The 12,173-nt window shown below is 36.7% G+C and overlaps 1 protein-coding gene and 1 pseudogene across 2 annotated transcripts in view; both read right to left on the bottom strand.

Moving 5' to 3' along the window:
* The window catches only part of LOC101284463 (ubiquitin carboxyl-terminal hydrolase 10-like), a 93,239-nt pseudogene extending 82,133 nt beyond the window's left edge, over positions 1-11,106 (bottom strand).
* DACH2 (dachshund family transcription factor 2) overlaps positions 1-12,173 on the bottom strand; it is a 643,115-nt gene that overhangs the window by 283,084 nt on the left and 347,858 nt on the right. The window lies entirely within an intron of this gene.

Here is a 12,173-nt window from a genome sequence, read left to right as displayed (position 1 = left end):
TGTGATACACCATATTAACAAACTGAAGGATAAAAACCATATGATAATCTCAATAGAGGCAAGAAAAGTTTTTGACAAAATTCAGCAACATTTATGATTAAAAACTATCCAGAAAGTGGGCATAGAGGGAACCTACCTCAACATAATAAAGATCATATATGACAAACCCACAGCCAATGTCGCTCTCAATGGTGAAAAATTGAAACCATTTCCTCTAAGATTAGGAAAAAGACAAGGTGACTCACTCTCACCACTATTATCCAACATAGTTTTGGAAGTTTTAGTGACAGCAATCAGAGAAGAAAAAGAAACCAAAGGAATCCAAATCGGAAAAGAAGTAAAACTCTCACTGTTTGCAGATGACATGACACTATACATAGAAAATCATAAAGGTGCTACCAGAAAACTACTAGAGCAAATTAATGCATTTGGTAAATTAGCAGGATACAAAATTAATGAACAGAAATCTCTTGCATTCCTATACACTAACGACAAGAAATCTGAAAGAGAAATTAAAGAAACACTCCTATTTACCATTACAACAAAAAGAATAAAATACCTAGGAATAAACCTACCTAAGGAGTCAAAAGACCTGTAAGCAGAAAACTATAAGACAGTGATCAATGAAATTAAAGGTGATACAAACAGATGGAGAGATATACCATGTTCTTCCATTGGAAGAATCAACACTGTGAAAATGACTATACTACCCAGGGCAATCTACAGATTCAATGCAATCCCTATCAAACTACAAATGACATTTTCCACAGAACTAGAACAAAAAATTTCACAATGTGTATGGAAACACAAAAGACCCCAAATAGCCAAAGTAATCTTGAGAAAGAAAAATGGAACTGGAGGAATAGGCTCCCTGGCTTCAGACTATACTACAAAGCTACATTAACCAAGACAGTATGATCCTGGCACAGAAACAGAAATATAGATCACTGGAAAAGTATAGAAAGCTCAGAGACAAACCCACACATGGATGATCACCTTAAATTTGACAAAGGAGGCAAGAATATACAATGGAGAAAAGACAGCCTCTTCAACAAGTGGTGCTGGGAAAACTGGACATCTACATGTGAAAGAATGAAATTAGAACACTTCCTGGCACCATACACAAAAATGTACTCAAAATGGATTAAAGGCCTAAATGTAAGGCCAGACACTGTAAAACTCTTAGAGGAAAACATACCCAGAACACTTTGTGACATAAATCACAGCAAGATCCTTTTTGACCCCTCCTAGAGAAATGGAAATAAAAACAAAAATAAATAAATGGTATGTAATGAGACCTAAAATCTTTGCACAGTAAAGGAAACCATAAACAAGACGAAAATACAGCTCTCGGAATTGGAAAAAAATATTTGCAAATAAAGCAACTGACAAAGGATTAATCTCCAAAATATACAAGCAGCTCATGCAGCTCAATATCAATAAAAACCCAACCCAAACCAAACATAGGCAGAAGACCTAAATAGACATTTCTCCAAAGAAGATATACATATTGCCATCAAACAGATGAGAGGATGCTCAACAACACTAATCATTAGAGAAATGCAAATCAAAACTACAATGCGGTATCACCTCACACAATTCAGAATTGCTATCATCAAAAAATCTACAAACAATAAATGTTGGAGAGGGTGTGGAGAAAAAGGAACCCTCTTGCACTCTTAGTCAGAATGTAAATTGATACAGCCACCATGGAGAACAGTATGGAGGTTCCTTAAAAAACTAAAAATAGAACTACCATTTGACCTAGCAATTCCACTACTGGGTATATACCCTGAGATAACAATAATTCAAAAAGAGACAGGTACCACAGTGTTCATTGCAGCACTGTTTACAATAATGAGGACATGAAAACAACCTAAATGTCCATAGACAAGTGAATGGATAAAGAAGATGTGACACATATATACAATGGAATATTACTCAGCCATAAAAAGAAACAAAATTGAATTATTTGTTAGGTGGATGTACCTATAGTCTGTCATATAGAGTGAAGTTGGTCAGAAAGAGAGAAATAAATTCCGTATGTTAACACATGTATATATGGAATCCAAAAAAAAAAAAAGTTTCTGACAAATCTAGGCACCGGACAGAAATAAAGACACAGATGTAGAGAATGCACTTGAGTACACAGGGAAGACCAAGTGTATGCTGGGATGAAGTGAGAGAGTAGCATTGACATATATACACTACCAAATGTAAAATAGATAGCTAGTGGGAAGCAGCTACATAGCTCAGGGAGATCATCTTTGTGCTTTGTGACCACCTAGAGGGGTGGGATAGGGAGTGTGGGAGGGAGACTCAAGAGGGAGGGTATATGGGGATATCTCTCTCTCTCTCTCTCTCTCTCTCTCTCTCTCTCTCATATATATATATATATATATATATATATATACATATAGCTGATTCACTCTCTTATACAGCAGCAAGTAACACAACATTATAAAGCAATTATACCCCAATAAAGATGTAAAAAGAACACAAAATATGAGTTGGGAGAGTAAAAAATGTAGATCTTTTATAATGTGTTTGAACTTAAAAGAGTACCAATTTAAAACAAGTGGATATAATTATGTGTCAACATATATGGACTCCATGGCAACCACAAATCAGGAACACACAATGGATACACAAAAACAAAAATAAATGAACTCAAGCATACCATTAAGGAAAATCATCAAGCCACAAGGAAAGAAACAAAAATAAGAATTAAACAAGGAAGAACTACAAAATGAACCCTAATGCAAGTAATAAAATGGCAATAAGGCATACCTATCAATAATTACTTTAAATTTCAGTGGCCTAAATGCATCAATCAAAAGACATAGGGTGGCTGATTGGATAAAAGAAAACACCAGGACAATCTCTATGCTGCCTACAAGAGAAGCAGTTCAGAAGTAAAGACACACACAGACTGAAAGTGATGCGATGGAAAATGATATTTCATGCAAATGGAAATGACTAGGAAGTGGAGTTAGCAATACTCATTTCAGACAAAATAGACTTTAACCCAAAGAAATATAGTGAAAGACAAAGAAGGGCATTATACCATGATAAGGAGATTAGTACAAGAAGAGAATATCACAATTGTTAACACATATGTACCCAATACAGGAGCACCTAAATATACAAAGTAAATACTAAGAGACATTAAAGGATAAACTGACAATAGTACAATAATATTAGGGGACTTTAACACCTCACTTCCATCAGTGGACAGATCATCCACACAGAAGATCAATATGGCCACAGTGACCTTAAATGACACTATAGACTAGTTGGACTTAATAGAGAGCTACAGTACATTCTATCCAAACACAGCAGAATACATATTCTTTTCCAGTACACATGGACCATTCTCCAGTATAGATCACATGCTAGACCATAAAACAAGCCTCAACGAATTTAATAGGACAGAAATTATATCAAGCATATTTTCTGAGCACAAAAGGATGAAACTGGAAAACATCTGCATAAAGAAAAATGAAAAAACAAATGAACACATGGATACTGAACAACATGCTAGTTAAAAACCAATGGGTCAATGAAGAAATCAAAGAAGAAATCAGAAAATACCAGGAGACAAATGAAAATGGAAACACAACATTCCTAAATCTCTGGGATGCAGCAAAAGCTCTTCTAAGAGGGAAATTTATAGCAATACAGGCTTTAATCAAGAAAGAGGAAAAATCTCAGATAAAGAACCTAACCTACCACCTGAAAGAATTAGAAAAATTATGACAAAGAAAGATCAAAGTCATCAGAGGAAAGAAATAATCAAGATCATAGAGGAGTTAAATAAAATAGAGAGTAAATAATAGAAAAGAGCAATGAAACCAAAAGGCAGTTTTTTGAAAAGATAATCAAATCTTCCAGGTTCACCAGGAAGAAATGAGAGAACCCAAATTAACAAAATAAGAAATAAAAGAGGAAAAATAATTAACAATACCACAGAGATATAAAAAATCACAAGTGAATACTATGAACAGTTATATGCCAGCAAATTGGACAACTTAGAAAAAATGGAAAAATTCTAGAAACATACAACATGCCAAGACTGAATCACGAGAAAACAGACAATTTGAACAGTCAAATTACTAGTAGTGAAATTGAATTTTTAATAAAAAATACTCCTAACAAACAAAAGTCATGACCGGACAGCTTCACAGGGGAATTCTACCAAATATAGAAAGGAGAGATAATATCTTTCTCAAATTATTCCAAAAAATTTAAGAGGATGAAACACTCCTAAATTCATTATATGAAGCTACCATTACCCTGATACTAAAACAAACAAAAACACTACAATAAAAGAGAACTACAAGCCAATATCTTTGATTAATAGAGAGGCAAAAATTATCAACAAAATATTTGCAAACTGAATTCAACAACATATAAAAATGGTCACAAAACATGATCCATGTTGGATTTATTCATGGGACTCAAGGATGTTTCAACGTTCACAAATCAATCAATGTGACACAGTAACAAAAGGAAGGATAAAAATCACATTAGCAGATGCAGAAAATGCATTTGACAAAATTCAACATCCATTCATGATACAAACTCTCATCAAAGTGGTTATACAGGGAATGTATCTCAACACAATAAAGGCCATTTATGAAAACTCACAGCTAACATCATTGTCAATGGTGAAAAGCTGAAATCCTTTCCTCCATATTCAGAAACAAGACAAGGTGAGAAGTAGTATTCTCACCACTTCTTTTTAACATAGTATTGGAAGTCCTAGCTACAGCAATCAGACAAGAAAAAGAAATAAAAGGCATCCAAATTGGACGTGAAGAAGTAAAACTGTTATTATTTGAAGATGGCAGTATACTATACGTAGAAAACAATGAAGTCTCCACCGTAAAACACTAGAATTAATAAATAAATTCAGTGGACTTGCAGGATACAAGATTAATATACAGAAATCTGTGGCTTTTCTACATACTAATAATGAACTATCAGGAAGAGAGAATGTAAAAAAAAAATCCCATTTAAAATCACATCTAAAAGAATAAAATATCTATGAATAAACTTAACCAAATAGGTGAAAGGCCTATACTCTGAAAACTATAAAATACTGATGAAAGAATTCGAGGATGATACAAAGAAATGGAAAGGTATCCTATGCTATTACTTTGGAAGAATTAATATTTTTAAAATGGCCCTACTACCCAAAGCAACCTACAGATTTAACGAAGTCCCTGCCAAAATACCCATGATATTTTTCACAGAACTAGAACAAATAATCCTAAATTTCATATGGAACCACAAAAGACCATGAATTTACCAAAATAATCTTGAGAAAAAGAACAAAGCTGGAGGTATCACCCTCCCTGACTTCGGACTATACTACAAAGCTACAGTAATCAAAAAAGCATGGTACTGGCACAAAAATACACACAAAGATCAATGGAACAGGATAGGAAGCCCAGAAATAAACCATGCACTTACGGTCAATTCATATATGACAAAGGAGCTAAGGAAATAAAATGGAGAAAACACAGTCACTTCAACAAGTGGTGCTGAGAAAACTGGACAGCTACATGTAAAACAATGATATTAGAACATTTACTCACATCAAACACAAAAATAAACTCAAAATTGATTAAAGACCTAAATGTAAGACCTGAAACTATAAAATTCCTAGAAGAAAACATAGGAGGAACAGTCTTTGAAATAAATTGGAGAAATATTGTTTTGGATCTGTCCCCTAAGGCAAAAGAAATAAAAGCAAAAATAAACAAAGGAGACCTAATTAAAATTAAAAGCTTTTACACAGCAAAGGGAACCATCAACAAAATGAAAAAACCTATGGGACAGGAGAAAATATTTACAAATAATATGTCCAACAAGTTTTAATATCCAAAATACATAAACAGTTCATACAACTTAATACATTTTATTATATATTTATTAGTTTTTTTTCATATTTCTTAAACCAATATTTGTCTCAACAGAAAGCCAGGAAACTTTTCTGTAATATCTAATACTTTCCTCAGATTTCAGGGATGAAAAGTATGTGGTGTATTTATATCCATTGATATGGTTTTCAAAACTACGCTGAGAATGCTATCTTTTCATTTTCTTATTAAGGTATACTTTTTAAAAAATTATTTGTTTTATATATTGGCTGCATTGGGTCCTCATTGCTGCATGCAGGCTTTCTCTAGTTGTGGATAGCAGGGGCTACTCTGTTGCGGTGTGTGGGCTTCTCAGAGCACAGGCTCAGTAGTTGTGGCACACGGGCTTAGGTGCTCCATGGCATGTGGGATCTTCCTGGACCAGGGATCAAACCCCTGCTCCCTGCATTGCCAGGCAGATTCTTAACCACTGCACCACCTGGGAAGTCCCTCATTAAGGTATACTTTCATCTATCAATCCATAATTACCATTTTATAAATATGATTCAAGTCATAAATTACTTTCTTCTTTTTCTAGATAAAGAAAACTACAATTCCAAACTAGGAAAATGACAATTTTTAAACTGCAAAAAATAAACTTTTAAAATGAGGATAAACTATTTTTTTAACCAACTTTGTGATTTTTTTATTGATGGACGACAACTTTAGACTCTAGGTATCACTAGCTGTGTAGAATTAGAGATGTAGCATCGTAGAGGAGCAGGCAGCAGAATTAAACAGCAGACATAGGGCAAAGTCAATCTTCATTATTTTGCCCATTTTTCATTATGTGTACACAGAAGCGTGAATGCAATTTGAAATCTCTTAATGGCAATAAAGTTACAATCACTCATCTATATTGCTAACATCTTAGCTCCAATATTTCACTTGCAATGTGCACATAAGCAGCTTCTCATCACACAATTGTTAGTCAATTTTTTCCTATTAGGAAACAGCAACTTAATTTTTGTGTTTATTTATCTTTTGAAGTAAAAACTATTTCTTCTCAGATAATAGCTCATTTTTATCATTTATCAAAAAATTAAATGGTGGGGGAGGAAAGTGTGATGTATTAAAAAATTTACTTTTTAAGGAAAGATAAAATTCATTTCAACAAATTTAAAAGTGTTGTTACTGGTGCAGGATCTATTCTACTGTACAGTTAGATGGAGAATCGGCATTATTTCAGAAATATGGTTTTTTTTTCCCGTACAATTTCTTTTTTTTTTTTTCATCTTTACTGGAGTACAATTGCTTTACAATGGTGTGTTAGTTTCTGCTTTATAACAAAGTGAATCAGTTATACATATACATATGTTCCCATATCTCTTCCCTCTTGCGACTCCCTCCCTCCCACCCTCCCTATCCCACCCCTCCAGGTGGTCACAAAGCACCAAGTTGATCTCCCTGTGCTATGCAGCTGCTTCCCACTATCTATTTTACGTTTGGTAGTGTATATATGTCCATGTCACTCTCTCACTTTGTCACAGCTTACCCTCCCCCCCCCATATCAAGTCCATTCTCTAGTAGGTCTGTGTCTTTATCCCGGTCGTACCCCTAGGTTCTTCATGACATTTTTTTTTCTTAGATTCCATATATATGTGTTAGCATACAGTATTTGTCTTTCTCTTTCTGACTTACTTCTCTCTGTATGACAGACGCTAGGTCCATCCACCTCATTACAAATAACTCAATTTCATTTCTTTTTATGGCTGAGTAATATCCCATTGTATATATGTGCCACATCTTCTTTATTCACTCATCTGTCAGTGGACACTTAGATTGCTTTCATGTTCTGGCTATTGTAAATAGTGCTGCAATGAACACTGTGGTACATGTCTCTTTTTGAATTATGGTTTTCTCAGGGTATATGCCCAGTAGTTGGATTGCTGGGTCATATGGTAGTTCTATTTTTAGTTTTTTAAGGAACCTCCATACTGTTCTCCATAGTGGCTGTATCAATTTACATTCCCACCAAGAGTGCAAGAGGGTTCCCTTTTCTCCACACCCTCTCCAGCATTTATTGTTTGTAGATGTTTAATGATGGTGATTTTGACCACTGTGAGCTGATACCTCTTTGTGGTTTTGATTTGCATTTCTCTAATGATTAGTGATGTTGAGCATCCTTTCATATGTGAACTCAAAATGGATTAAAGACCTAAATGTAAGGCCAGACACTGTGAAACTCTTAGAGGAAAACATAGGCAGAACACTCTATGACATAAATCACAGCAAGATCCTTTTGGACCCACCTCCTAGAGAAATGGAAATAAAAACAAAAATAAACAAATGAGACCTAATGAAACTTCAAAGCTTTTGCACAGCAAAGGAAAGCATAAACAAGACGAAAAGACAACCCTCAGAATGGGAAAAAATATTTGCAAATGAAGCAACTGACAAAGGATTAATCTCCAATATATACGAGCAGCTCATGTAGCTCTATATTAAAAAAACAACCCAGTCCAAAACTGGGTGGAAGACCTAAATAGACATTTCTCCAAAGAAGATATACAGACCGTGTATTTTGTTAAGTCAAGTGACAATCTATTTCAATCAAATGATTTTGATTTGGAAATTAGAAGTTAACATAAACTATGTTGTGCACAAACTCCAAGGTGTCTCCTTTCATTCTAGCCCATTTTTGCAACAGGGAGAAAGAGTTTCTCTCTAAAGAGTCACTGAAGATAGGAGGGAAGTCGGTGAGACTTGGTGCTCAATAAGCAGTGTTGGGCACAGACAGTGACAGCTACAGCAGGTCCACATGGCAGTAATACAAGAAGTAGGCTGTGCACTCAGTAGTGGGCTTCAACACTTGGTATTGGTTAATCACCTTGACCATCTGGTCGTTGATGTGCAGCCAGCCGTTCAGACCAATCTGGAAGACATCCATGTTGTAGTGGCCACCAGTGTTGCTGCTGCTGTGGTGGTAGACCACTGCAAATAGCCTATAGGCTCTGTGACATTTAAAATTCTTATTTTTTAACCCCTGGAGAAAGCAGTTCTTTATTAATTTCCAAGTCTACAGGATATCCAATATTTTTTATAAGCTTCTGACTTCCACCAGTCTTCTCGTAAAGAAACCATTTCAGGTACAACACGTGAAAAAGAGGGAGTTTTTCCAGAGTAACTCTTCAACTGATCTCAACCTCTTATTTGTTTTTGGTGGTATAACCCTGGACAGATTCTCTTGTCACCAAGCTTTCCAATGCATCCTGGATGGTGCATATCTTGTCCAACTGGATATCCAGCTGCAACGTGAAGAACGGCTGCAGCGTGGCAGACACTTCTGAACTCTGCTGGTAAACCACAGACCTGATGTGTTCACCAAAAATGCCAGTGATTGGGGTCTGGACAAAATCCGCCTGGTGAATGAACAAGGTCTTATTTCAGGGGCCAACTTGCTCCCATTAGTCCTCATTTCATTTGCCTGGTTCTTCCTGCTTGTCTTTGTTCACTGAGTGGCTTTTGGGTCCATTGGAAATAGTAAGTTTTTCATTATTTGCTGAGAGAAGTTTCTTTAGGTTCAGCATTTCCTCATAAAATCCATTTAGAATGAAGCCTAAGTACTCCTCAGCATCTTTTTGGTGACCCTTTTCAGAAAGGCTCGACTTGATAACTGTCAGGAGTCTATAAGTATATGTTGTTTCAAAGGCAGCTCCAGGGCGGATATCCCTCATGATCTCCAAGAGCTTGTCTGGGTTTTGGAGGCACTGGCATATTAGTAAACTTATTCATTAGCCGAACAAAGCTATCTATCATGGGTGTGGATATACAAGGCCTCTGCACTTTTGAATGCAGAGGAATGAACTTCATCAGGTGATACATCAGAGGGCAAGCAACCAATGCCTGGAGTGTAGCATTAATGTAGCCCCAGTTTCCTTTATTGATCAGCCCGCGGGGTTGCAATGACACTGGTTTATGAATCAAGGTTACGTTCTCCAGTAACTCTGCAATCTTTATGGCTACAGGATCCTCTGAAACTGGAACCAGCCCTTCCTTGACTTCAGCCTGCTTTTCAGAGACCAGGGTAGAAGTGGCGGGAGGGGAATACTTAGTTTCCATGGAAACCACAGACAAGGAGGGAGAGGGGAGGGGAGGGGGTAGGAAGAAGAGGGCTTAGAATCCTGAAAAAGACTGGCCCACGATTTTGCAGGCCAACTGGTGGGAGCAGGGCCTACCACAGAGGCCCGGGCATCTGCAGGAGGGGAGGTGCTCTTAGCTTTCTCAGGGTCCATGTCCGAGCTTGCACAGTGTGCAACTCCACCCTGTTGGCAGCTGTGCCCTCAACCAAGGATTCAAGTATTTGTGCATTGGTACCTCCAAGGTTCTCAGTAGTATCAGTCCCAACCTAAGGCTGAGCCACAGCTGTCCTCAAAAGTTTGTCCATGGCAGCCTCTGTGTGGTAGCAAGATTATTCAATGTCAGCCCCATGGCAGGCAGCCCTCATGCTGCCCCTGCAGTCCTGGCCCTGCTGATGAAGACTCTAGGAAAGAACCACTAGGCACAGCATCACTGCTGAAGTCCGTGGCATCCTGGGGGCTGCCACAAGTTCTGGGTGTCCCTGACAGGGACACATCACCCATCAACTTTGCATCCTCTGCGCTTACACTGTTCTGGACTCTGGGATTGACATGGCCATTGACCAGGGCTTCTGTGGAAGTATACACTCGCTGCCATCTTTCAAGTAACTCTACCCAGGTGGACTTTTTTTGTTTTTGTTTTCTTTTTACGCTCCCTTTGTCCAAGACCACCCAAGATGCCATCATTTTCTAAAACTTCCACCTCCACGTTAGTGCTGCCATCCAGAGCAAGGGCAGAGCCTGGGTACTGGTAGTTGGTGGAGCTACAGTTCACTTCTGTATCTATGTCATCAGGGATCTTTTGGAAAGCTGTGCAAATAAGGATAAATTCAGGGGCCTAAGGATTCAATGTGCTTGAAATACTGTATGTAGTTGGGAGTTCTTGGCAAAGTGTCAGTGGGTTCAGTTACTTCATTAACACCAAATTCAATTCTCTAATAGTCTTCTCCATTAGGTAGTTCATCAGCAGCTTGTGCACCAGGCAGAACTGCTCCACTACATAGACGATGCTCAACGGAAGAGCAAGGAGTCACAAAGAACTAATGGAATTCATCAGAGCTAAAATCTCCAAAAATATACTGTGGGTTGCGGAGGGCCATGGAGGCCTGTTTCAATGAGCCTCGGTGCTCGACTGACTCCTCACGCTGCTTCCCTTCTAAATCAAATTTTTATTTGTATATATTCTCACTAAATTGTTATAGAACAAAAGAAACATTTGCATGCAATAAGTGTTTATGGAATAAATAAAGAGGGGGAAGAGGATGGAAAATCATTAAAGGAAGACAAGTGGAAATCAAGGATGTTCACAAGGGAGTAGAGTTCTATAATTTTATAGACACAAAAGAACTAAGGTACATTTTATTCCACCCATTCATTTTGAAATAAGCACCGAGTCTCTAGATGTTAACATTTCCCTTTTTTCAATGCATCCTCTATATTAAATACTTGTTCAAAAGACAAAAGTATAATTCTGTCCTTGAGACTGAAAAACAACAACAACAAAAACAACAGCAGCAGCAGCAGCACACTCTCCCATGGAAATAAGCTCTTTTCCATTTGAAAGAACTTAATATTATGATCCTCAATAATGAAAGGAATCTGCATTGTATATTGCAGTAAAAATAACAAACCTGTAATGAAGATCTTCAACCAGAAATCACGGAAACTGGACAGTTTACTGTCTGCTCTTAATTTTTTTAGTCAGGATTTTTATTTTATTTGAGAAAGGAAGTCTGTATGCCTGGGTTTCTATTGGCCTCAATCATAATTTCCAACTGTATCTATTCACAGATGACTACATATTGTCCTCTATATGAATAGAAGGAAAGATGTCTGCTGTCCCTTGACATACTATTCATTACAGTGAAAAGTAAATAAGAACTATTTCATCTTCAGAGTATTTTTCTATGACATTAAAATTGAAACAATATTAAAGTCACATTACAGATCTTTATTACATTAAAGACCTGTAATAGAAGATATACAGTAATAACACATTTTTGCTTTACTCTAATGCAGTAATAATGGTGTCAAGTTAAATAAAAATATTCACTAAAATAAACATTTGAGTTACAAACTTAAGAGTTTGCAAATATTACTAGAAGCAAATGAAATAAATTTCAAGGTCTTAAATTGTGAAGGAAAGGCTGTGAGTTTAATCGTACTC

The sequence above is a fragment of the Orcinus orca genome, chromosome X, assembly GCF_937001465.1.
Source record: "Orcinus orca chromosome X, mOrcOrc1.1, whole genome shotgun sequence".
In the NCBI taxonomy this organism is placed as follows: Eukaryota; Metazoa; Chordata; class Mammalia; order Artiodactyla; family Delphinidae; genus Orcinus; species Orcinus orca.
This window is presented reverse-complemented; position numbering and strand designations above follow the sequence as displayed.